Source organism: Armigeres subalbatus, chromosome 2, assembly GCF_024139115.2.
Source record: "Armigeres subalbatus isolate Guangzhou_Male chromosome 2, GZ_Asu_2, whole genome shotgun sequence".
Taxonomy (NCBI): domain Eukaryota; kingdom Metazoa; phylum Arthropoda; class Insecta; order Diptera; family Culicidae; genus Armigeres; species Armigeres subalbatus.
The window spans coordinates 450,914,574-450,926,617 of record NC_085140.1 but is presented as its reverse complement, the minus strand read 5'-3'; positions in this window follow the sequence as shown (position 1 = coordinate 450,926,617).

Below are 12,044 nucleotides of genomic sequence, written 5' to 3'. Positions count from 1 at the left end.
TAGATTTGTAAAATTTATCCGCATCACACATAGCATGTACCACCCCCCTGAAATGAGATGTAGTGCTAGAAGTCGTCTACCGATTGGGTGGCGCTAGTGTTGCCTTTCCTATTTTAAGCTCCGTTCATAATGCCGCGAGAGAATTTGCGATTGGCGCTTTGATGTTGCATGAAGAAAAAGAAGCAGAAAGATGATAATCAAAAATATTCGCACGGGAAAACATACCAAGAAATTTTCGAACTTCTACTTTAAAATTCAAGAAGCAATTAAATTAAAAACGGTAAGCAGTACGGGGTTAGACTTGTTTTCTACTGCACAATAAACACAATATTTCAATTTCAATTTTTACTCTGTGATATCATACTTAATACACAGTATAAAAAAAGTCCAACCCCATACTGTTTACCGTGTTTAATTAGATTGCCTCTAGAATTTTAGAGATATCTTCGTATGTTTTCCCGTGCGAAAATTTTTAAATATCATCTTTCTGCTTCTTCTTCTTCTTCATGCAACATCAAAGCGCCAATTAATCACGCCGAGAATCACGCAACAATGCAATACATCTCGTTGAATATAATATAACAATACAACACATGCCGCTTACGCATCCGATTTCGACATACTGACTTCGTGTGTTTATTGCTTAACCGGCAATGTTTACATCCAGCACCATGTTTTCGGCTTCAGGCGAGTTGTTCGTGGATGACAGCCGTTTCATGGGGGTAGCATGTACTAACAAAGCATCCACCGCCAGAATCCACCACATGGCGCCAAACTTTAAAAAATTTCAAAGTAGCTTTTTTTGAGGTAGGTACCTATGTTTTTCGTTAGCGATTATCTGGCGCGTATTTTTCGATGCGACTAAAAATAATCGAAGGAGTCGATTATATTATGAACTTGTTGTGTTGTGTGCCAGGAGTTTGGCATTACCAGAAAGTGGGAACCATCATGCACTGGCGGAATTAAGCTGGGGCACGTGACCTACAATTTCGAATTTTTCTCTGAAATTTAATTATATACGGCAAAGTTTTTCTGAGAAAAAATAACTGGTTTACTTAGAATTAATTGTGCAGAAACAGAAGAATCAAATAACTATCAAGTTATTTTCGAGAAAATTTTATGAATTCTAGAAAGAAGGAAAAAGAAATTCTAGGAATTTCTTTGCAAAATCCAATCAGTATTTCTCCGGGATTTCTATTGGAAATTCTATCGTAAATTGCCAAATTTTCCCGAAAATATTTCAGCCATTCCTCTGGAAATTTCAGGGAAAAAATACTCCATTAATTCTTTTTGAGTTTCCTCCAGGGACTCCTTCGAAAAATCCTCTGGAAAGGCTTTCGTTTGTTCATCCATAAATTACTTCGGAACTCCCTTTTTTTAGTAAAACCATCCAAATTCATGTTGGAATTATTCCGGATATTATGTGGGTAGATTTGTTTCGCAATTTATTAAAGTATGAAATAGGCAATCCTGATGGAATTTTCGGAAGGATTTTTCATGAAAATATTAAAGGTAGCCCCAGATGATTTTTTCGGAGAACTATTGAAATTATTTTCTGAATGATTCGTAATGAAATTTATTAATGAATTTCTGGGAAGATTCCCGAGAGAATTTCTATCCGAAGGTATTGAGGAGTTTCTAATTTATTTTTCCGATGAATTCCCGAAGGTATTCCTAAATGAAATTTTGAAAGAATTACTGGATGAAGTTCGCAATAAATCCCTAAGTGAAATTTCAAAGTAATTCCAAGAATTTCCTCCTAGAGTTTCGGAAGGGGTTTCTTAAGAAATTACTGGAAGTATTTGTTTGATAAAAACCTGAAATGATTGCAGATGCAATTCCTTTGAAAACATTGTAAGAAAAATTAATTCAATTTTTGCAGGAATTCATAAGGAGGATTCATGAAACGAATTCTCCAGAAAGGTTTTCCGTTGGAATTCCAAACCAATTTCCAATTGAATTTACAAAAGAATTGCCGAAGAAATTCCTAAAGGAATATGAAAAAAATTTTTTTTTTAAATATTTTCTTCCAGTAATTCCTAGAGAAATCCTTTCGGAATTGCTTCAGAGCGTCATCCAGGAATTCTTTCGAATTCTTTTAGGAGTTCCTTTGGACATTCCTCCTTAAATTAAAATAGGAGTAATTCTCGCTGAGACCGGGCAACTATTTGCACGAGGTTCTTAAAAATCCCTTAGTTTATATTCATTCGAAAGCTTTCGGCGAGTATATTAAGGATCCGAGTTAAATTCTTCAGAAAGATGAACCCCTCGTTCGTTATACATGAAATCATTGCAATAGACCTCTCGATTTTTGTCAATTTTTGACTCACTAAAACATTCATAACTCCAACATTTCTCAACCGATCTGAGATATCAGCAAGGAAAAACATACACCTGAGATTGGGACACAATATATAATATAAGCTAAGCTTTCCATCGATGTATCAAAATCCAAAATCGGTGGTTGCCAACCAGGCGGAAAATAGTTTTTAGAAAGAAATCCAAGATGGCGGCCAAATTCAATATGGCTGCCTTTATTTTTATTATTGAAAAACACTCTTACTCTTTCAAACGATATGCTGATTTCTATGATCGGTTGAGAAATGTTGGAGTTATGACAGTTTTGGTGAGTCAAAAATTGACAAAAATTGGGGTGTCCATTAAAATGATTTATTTCATTTCATTTCATTCATTTATTCATGTATAACTAACGAGGGGTTAATCTTTCTGAAGAATTTAACTCGGATCCTTAATATACTCGCCGAAAGCTTTCGAATGAATATAAATTTAGGTATTCTTAAGAACCTCGTGCAAATAGTGGCCCGGTTTCAGCGAGAATTACTCATAGTCATAAACCTTTGAATATTCCTTTGAAACAATTTCGGAAATCACTTAAAAAATTCATCGAGAAATTCTTTTAAGAATCATTCGGAAATTAGTATAAAAGAACTATTGGAAATTTCATCTGAAAATTCCTTTTTAGTATTCCTATTTTCTAGGCTTTCGCAGATTTGTCCAGAGGGATATTTTTGTCATCTTAGTTATTTATTTCTGCTAATCGATAGTTGAGAATGAATTTTGATGCAGATAATTTTGCCTTTGACTGTTTGTCTACGGCTCCACTTGATAAATATATAAATCCATAATTATTCCTGGAAATAATTGCTGGAGGAGTTCTCAGAAGAATGTATGAAGGATTTCCTGAAACATATCCCGAAGGAATTCCTAAATCAATTTCCGAACAAATTCCTAAAGGAATTTCCAAAGAAATTGCTAAAGTTGTTTCCGAAGGATTTCTCCTAAAGGAATTTTTGAAGGAGGAGGTTCTTTGGAAATTTCGATAGGAATTCTTGCAGGAAATTCGTAGGAATTATTGGAGAAATTTTCGAGGGAAGGAAATCTTGAAATAACTTTCAAAAGAGCTCTGGCAGTATCTATTCTTTATTTTTTAATTTTTTTGGTAAAACCATGGAGGTATTTTCAATAGAATTATTTAAGATATTTACGAAAAAATGTCAGAAGAGAATTTCCACGGGAATTCTTGAGAACGTCCGAAGAATTATGGTCATGAGCATGAGCATGATTGACCGCCCACGGTTGCTACTCCGTTATTGCCAGGTCAGCTGTAATTACACAGAGAACCAACAGATGAAGTTTGGGACTAACATCATCTTCAATGTGTAAGAACTGGTGACCCAATAATAAGCAATACCAGCACCGGTCGTGTCCGAATGCAGGTCAATTAAGGAATAGGTAGGAAATTGTTGACGTGATACTCGCTTTGATAGAAGCCGACGAGTCATCTGCACTTCCACGAGAAATCACTGGGATGTTGGATATATGGGGTAGGAATAGTGGCAGGGTTTGTTTTGGTAAACGGTATGCCGTGTATAGCGTGTAGTTTGATCAATTTAAAACAAAAACAGAATCGAACGAACGCTAAATATTTTAATTACCGTCAACTGGGGGGAAGATTCTCATTTTTAAGACACAACATGCAATAACAATGTGTGTTTACATTTTAAATCGAAACAAATATTTTCAAAACATGTACTGCTATACGTTGCAATAATCAACAACTTTAGTTTTCTGAAATGCGTTCGCATTTATTAAAATAAATTAAATTATCACACATTTAGTAATCTGGGTTGGGGTGAAGTTGATGAAGACAGCTCTACTAAAATCATTATGACCTAGTAGTCAAAATACACTAGGTTATCTGAATGAATGTTGAATTTACTACGTAAAGATGTCTACGAAGCCAATATTTGAAACGAAAATAGCGTCATTTATGACTATCTCTCTCTTTCTTCCACAAAATACATTTTTATGATTATAATCGGAAAATTCGGATTTTTACCTAGCGGTAACATTACTTGAACGGAGAATATTGTTGACTACCGTTTCATAAAAAATATTGGCACTTTTGACTGACACATCAAATGATCATCTTCACCTCAATGATCATCTTCTCCCCAGTTGACGGTACCGACCGCACTAACGGAACACAATTTTCAATAACCGGTCGACGGCTCTACTAACCGCACAAAATAGAACATAATTTTCGATGACCGGCGATCGTTCTGCTTATTAAAGAAATAATCACTGGACGCGAACTGAATCTTCACTTACTAATTATTGTCGGCGTAGCACCAAATAAAAATTTGGGAGTATGGACTTCCGAACCGAACTTTCTTCCAAAGTTGTATCTGTCAAACTAAATTAAGCGTTATTTATCGCTTCTTTGGGTGAATACAGTGCACTATTTCTGAAGACGGGTATTTAACTTGTATCTTGAGAAAAATCTATCTTCCGTAGAAAATGTCTACTAACTCTGTACCGGATAGACAATTATTTACGTAACCGCATATAGCAGAACATAAATTCGTCGGTCGGCCGATCGTTCTGCTAACCGCACAAAGCCGAACAAAATTTTCGAAGACCGGCCGGTCTTTCTGCTTACTTAGATGGGAAAAATGTTTTGTACGGTTTTTTTTATTCATATATTTATTTGGAAGGCACTCTGTGTTCTTAACCGCTACTGTGCCGTGATCTACTGTGGTATTCTGCTGTACAGAATCCACACAGAATCTATTTTTAGATATCAATTTTTCGTTATGGTTGTCGTTGCCAGTTCATCTTTGTTGTGAGTCCATTTCATTTATTTAGTTAACATCTAAACAGATAACACTGAAACAACAATTTGACGCCACAATACACGGTTCGAGGCCGCATCTCTCCATCCTCGGATACGCCCCACGCTCGCCAAGTCGTTTTGCACCTGGTTGTGAGTTCATTGTGTCCGTTTTTCCATGCCGTGCATCCAATGATCGTTGCTTTGTTCGGTTGCCATTTAATCCGGGTAACGTTGGAGGTATGCCTCCGAGAAAAACAAGTTGTCAGTCGTCATCAGGCAGCCGCCACGGCAAGGCGCGTATCCCAAACGCCACCGTATGGGCTGAGGATCCGGCGACTGACGAGGGTTTGGTGGAGGGGCTGGGAATCGAACCCATGACCATTCGCTTATAAGGCGAACGTGTTGCCAACTACGCTACGGGACCCTCCCTGACTGATTTTTTTTGTACGGTTGTTTTGGACAAATTCAAAATTGGATCTGTAGTGTTTGGAGAGGGGGGAGGAGAGGAGAGGAGGATCTCGTGGAGGTAAAAGTGGAGGGCACAAATAAACGGTAGCGCGAAGTAAAAAATTGTTTGAAAAACCCGGAGCTCCGTGTTCGAATAAACCTGTTACAGGATCTATGACCCAATTGAACGGTGCTGGTTGTATCCTTCAAAATGTCCCACTGAAATCACCCCAAACCATAGAATAGAGTGATTAACGTCCGCAGAAATAATGGCCCTGCGGAATATTTGCAAGAACTCGCATATTTCTGCTAAAATACCTATACGAAGAATTGGAAAACTATGACGTTTTCATATCGATGAATGAACTGCTGATGCGAATTCACAATTTATTAAAAAAAATATGACCAAATATTGTGTAATACTCATAAAAAAAAAGTCGACTACGCATGGTTAGAAGGGCTAGAAGCGCGCGCAAACAAGGCATTGATTTACTGCACCCAGTATGAAGAGAAAACTTATGACACGTGATATGTTTCATATACATATCAGAGACTAGGGACTGAATTATTCAAATTAATGATTTGAGAAACGTTATCAACAAAATGTAACTTAGAATTATGAAAAAAAAAAAAAAATAATGTTGAGTTTGTTTTTGTACAGAAATAAATGTGATGATTTTAAATGAACTCCTAGACTTCAAAACTAAACGGTCAGAAAAAGCGTAATAAATGTTATTAGTTTAAAATTGTCGGTTTTTCAATAGAAATTATTACCTCACTGTAGCTTAACATTTTAAAAATTTTCAAAGTGAGGTATGTAGATGAATGAATGAATAAATTAATGAATGACATAAATTTTTCAAAATTTTGAACAATAATTAAAATAATAATATTAACAATTATGTTTTAATATATGTAGCATTAAAGAACTGAAGAGCTGACTCTTTTCAATGAGCTGAACGGATCAGATCCGCTCACTGCAATGAACTGTTTTGCCCATCTCTATATTGCTTACTAAGCTGATCTAACATCTGTATATCATAATTTAACCTTTTCCGAAACTTAGGAACATGCATTACAGCTATATTTATTTCAGCCCTACGGTGCAAGTAAATTTGCTTGTAAAACGGCTTGTGGATGCTAGCTTCGCGATGTCCAATAGTTTTCATTGGATGTAGGTACTTCTTCGATTATCGCTATGTATGCGCTGCAGTTAATAGAAAATAGTCTTACATTTTTAAACACTTATTGGACTAGGTTACCAATGAACTCGGTGAAGTTTTTACGATTTCCACAGCATTTGGCAAACGAATAGTCACATCAATCGAAATGGTGCTTTCATCAGTGAAACTTTGGAACGTGCTTAGCGCCAGTCCGCGATCGACCCTACGGTGCAAGTAAATTGGCTTGTAAAACGGTCAGTTGTTCCTGGCTTCGCTTTGTCCAGTTTCGGATACACGCGTTATCCCGACTTGTATGCCATTCACATTTGCTGCTGCAATGTACCATCGTTACTCTTTTGCTCCATCCCGCACAGCGATGAAATTCTTTGTTATGTTGGAAACAATAGCGACGGGCACTGCTCTTAAAGCAGAACAAATTGAAAACACGTAGATGTTTAATTTGTCACATGCTACAAAGCTGAAATATATTTCTTAATTTCACTTAGTTTACAATTAACGTTGAATAGCCTACTCATTGTGAGTGTGTGTTTTATTCACACTAGAATAAATCTAATGCGCCCGTAATCTAAAATGTTTCCACACCGTGATCTAATGGTTCGTCCACGTAAAAACGTACAGCAACAGTAAGCAACGCTACGTAGAGTGACGGACAGTGGTGTACAAATAGAACTCTCACATAACAACGCCGCAAATGCTGGTGCCCTACCAGTACCAGAACTCTAGCGCCGCCAGTGCCATCATGAGTCTAATTTTCTTTCGAGTGACGAGCAGGCCTTTATGGCAAAGCTCCGGATAGAAATGCGTTGATCTTGTTGCAGGCATAGGCGTAACTAGAGTCTCGGTCTAGGGGGGCCATGGCACCAGCTGGTGGGATGTAATTTTCAAAGGCGATTTAAAGCGCTGTGCGCATGGGTTGCAATAGGAATTGTTTGACTAAGTTTAACGCTCATTCGTCCTAGGTCTAACATAAAAACCCTGATTAATCCACCTAGCGGTAATGGTGCCTTTCTCGTGCATTATAAAAATAGTATTTTGGCCATTACTCTTGAGCCCATAGTCCGATCTGGCCAATTTTCAATAGGAAACAATGGTAGAGTATCCTGCGTCGAATGCAACTTGTTGCGAGTAAATCGGTTAAAGATATGTGCCTGAAAAATGAGTGACATTTTTTACTCAATTTTTCTATAAAAAAGAGGTATTTTGGTCATTACTCTTGAGCCCATAGTCCGATCTGACCAATTTTCAATAGGAAACAATGACAGAGTATTCTGCGTCGAATGCAACGTGTTGCGAGTAAATCGGTTAAGGATAAGTGTATGAAAAATGAGTGACATTTTTTTCTGTGAAAAAAGTGGTATTTTGGCCATAACTTCTGAGCCCATAGTCCGATCTGACCAATTTTCAATAGGAAACAATGGCAGAGTGTCCTGCGTCGAATGCAACTTGTTGCGAGTAAATCGGTTAAGGATAAGTACCTGAAAAATGAGTGACATTTTTTTTGGGTGGGTGCGCACAGACGCACACACATACACACACACACACACACACACACACACACACACACACACACACACACACACACACACACACACACACACACACACACACACACATACACACAGACATCACCTCAATTCGTCGAGCTGAGTCGATCGGTATATAACACTATGGGTCTCCGGGGCTTCTATAAAAAGTTTGTTTTTGGAGCGATCATATAGCCTTTACCGTATACTTAGTATACGAGAAAGGCAAAAAATCGCGAATAATACAATTGATTTCCAATGATGCTGTGATTGCTTCAAAACGCTGTGTCTGTGTCAACTTGTCTTCTCCATGTTACTAAATGTGGATAAGTGTGTAATCTAAGATTCAAGAATCTTCTTCGAATCTTCGAATTATCTATAAAAGAAATTCGATATGAGTATATTTCTGAAAGTTTTCGAGCATTTCCGAGCATTTTACTTAATGCATAAAGATCTCGATTTTTTTTAAACTTGAAATTTTTGAAACTCTTTAGATGTGGAATAAATTCCACGAAATTTTGTCATAATCAATATAAGTATTCATGCAATTCCAAAATGTATGCTATGTGCTGAAATAGTTAAGTACCGATGAATACAAATTTGGAATCCTAAAGTGTTTTTTATGAGTCATTAATCAGAATAACATAGGGATATTGTAGTTACTGACGTTATGAAGAGGCTTTATTATGGTTTTCTGAATAGGTGAGAGATTTCTCTGCAAAAATCGAAGAGACTTGAGAAGCAGCCAAATCGATCTGAATTGTGCTGCAAAAGAAATGTTTTCTGATACAAACTGGTTTCTAAATCTAATTTTTTTGTATCCTAAAAAACAAATTCTAACTAAAGCAGGCACAAAAGAGTTTTCCGATGATCCTTATGAAATCGCCAAAAAATTAAATGGAACAAGATCTTTTGAGGATTATAAAAATATTTCTTTAATGCAATCTCTGTTGTGAGTGCGAAGGTTGTCTAAGTTTTGTCCTAATACTTTCAATGGAATGCGTTGTTGATTTTTCTGTCATTGTAACAAAGATTCTTATGAAACTCATATGTGAATATGTACATTATGTGGAAGATATTGATTTGGAAAATGTATTGGAGGTAACCACTTTCCCTTCGATGGGACTCGAACCCATGACCCTACAGTCATGGGTTCGAGTCCCATCGAAGGGAATGTGGTTACCTCCAATACATTTTCCAAATCAATATCTTCCACATAATGTACATATTCACATATGAGTTTCATAACATTGTAAATTAACGTCCAAGTTGGGTGATTTAATCCCCGGAAATAGGCAATTAACTTTGATTGAACCAAAGATTCTTAAGTTTTATTATTTTATATCTTTCTGTGCCCGAATCATATAGCGAGAGCAAAAAAGCTCCATAGGAATTTGATCAACTGTTTTGCGGCATACCTTGCGATTAACTCGAAGATTTTCGAAAGAATGGTCGTTCGAAATTTCATTGACCGGATTTGTGTACATGTGCTCATTTTGATGTAGTTGCTTCAGTCTTGAAGCGGATGGTAGTTTAATAGAACAGAAATATTTATATCTTAATACAATTATGTTTTTATGTTTCTGTGACCAGGATACTAGTCAAACAAATGCAGAACAAATTTATTAATTTAAGCTAGCAACTGAATTAGAAGCGGCATTGATTTTAGCTTAAAAATCGAGAAAATGTTCCCGGGGGTCCAACTTAAATATTTCGATGCTTTGCTGAAAAAATGGTCATAGATGTGATAACGCAACAAAAAATATGTTTATAGAATTCATAATCAAAATTAAGAAATATGTAGGAAATATGTAAATGAGATAAAAACTGACTAAGTTGGAATTACTTTTCAAAATTTTCTGGGGGGGGGGCACAAGTAGGTCTGGAGGGGGCCAGACCACCCCCCCCCGGCCCCACCTTATTTACGCTAATTGTTGCAGGTTAGACTTAGAGGTTTTTGCAGATTTGTCCAGAGTCGGCCTTCATAGGGATATTTTTGTCATCATAGTTCTATATTTCTGCCAACCGACAGTTGAGAATGAATTTTGATGCGGATAATTTTGCCTTTGACTGTTTGTCTAAGGCTCCACTTGATAAAGATATAAATCGATAGATAAAGTTATAATAAAGCAACAAATGTCAATCCATCACCCAAAACAACGTAGATGTAATCTTGGGAAAATTTCCTCGACTCTATCAACGCTTCCAAATCTGCGGCTAATCTGATGATGAACGCTTCCATCGGTATGCGCAGGTCTACCCCTATCAGTGTTTAGAATCGTACGCACCCCATTTTTCCGACGCACATAGGAGTACGCAGTGTAAAAGTGGTGGCCAAAACTATGCTAATCATTTTGTCGGCTGTAAATGCATTCAATTAACAGCAAAGCCTATTTTTTTTTGTTTTTGTGCTCTTTGTATTAAACTAGTAGTGAAATATGACCACCAATGGCGTCAGTTGCTGTTATTAGGTAGAGCACCACTTGGCGTAAGAACGCTGCCTTTGGGAGCTACAGCGTGCTTGCGACGAGTGGTGTCCTCCTCTGACTCTGTCATTGAGTATGATTTTTTATGTTGTTTTTTCGTTCTTTAATTATTACTTACCAAGAATTCCGAAGATGTGCTTCGACTATACAAATTTGTCATCGGATAATATTAAAGTCCCTGGATAATGTATTGATATTACAATCAATGGAGCAGATCAATTATATTGAATTTCAACCCCTTTATTTCTTAACAACCTTTTACATCCGAAAAATGCGTATGCTTTTCATCAAAGTCCAGCTCTTCTTTGAAAGCGAACCATTTTATGAGCTTTGTCGCTAAAATCATAAATATTTACTTTTTTCGCCTACACTGCAAAAATTCCACACATTTTTATTGGCAAAAATCCATTAATTAAAATCATGATTCTAATTAGTGCACACATAACCACTCTCCACGCGAAGTACAAATATAATCTAAAATCAAATAGAATGTATGTGTGGTCTCTAATGCAGTTATTAAATTTATGTGTGGGTACAAATTGCATATATTTGGGTCGCCAAATTGCAAAAATTTATGTTTGCGACAAATATATTCAATATAAAGAATTTTCTCGGTGTAGCTTTTCTTAGAAAACTTCACTATATTCAAATAAAAACAACTCACGATTGCGTGAGGATGCGTGAAGTGTTGTTCATGGAGCTTAATGAGGAAACTCCAATCTTTCCTATGCTGGCAATTTTGTTGCTTGATCGGGTTTGGAACCTAATTAAAAGTTTAATTTTTTAAAACATATTATTATGAAAAAGGTAAAAAAAGCTAGCAATTAATATCATCATTATGGATCCCCTAAAAACAATTTCAGATCGAATCATGCTTGGAAAGGATTTTACATACCCTCATTATTGGTTCTTATATTGATTTTCATCTTAAAAATCAATTAAAACCCAGAAATACACGATAAAACATGAACATTTTTCGTAGACAATTGCGATAAAACTAGCATGTAAATTATGGTGAAGTTTTGGACGCCAGCATGGCTCACAAGTAATCAATACTGATCCAAAAATCCCAGGGCAAGTTAGTATTATTATATTATTTGAGAGTTCAAAAACGAAAAATAATATGGAGATATCTAAAAATATTGTTTTTGACTTTTGGCCAGCATTTGGGCTGAAATACTCCTTAGTGCGACGCTTCGGGGCTTGCAAAGACTAGAATAGGAAAGCTGGTAATTGATGAAAATATATTTTCCATAGAACACACAAG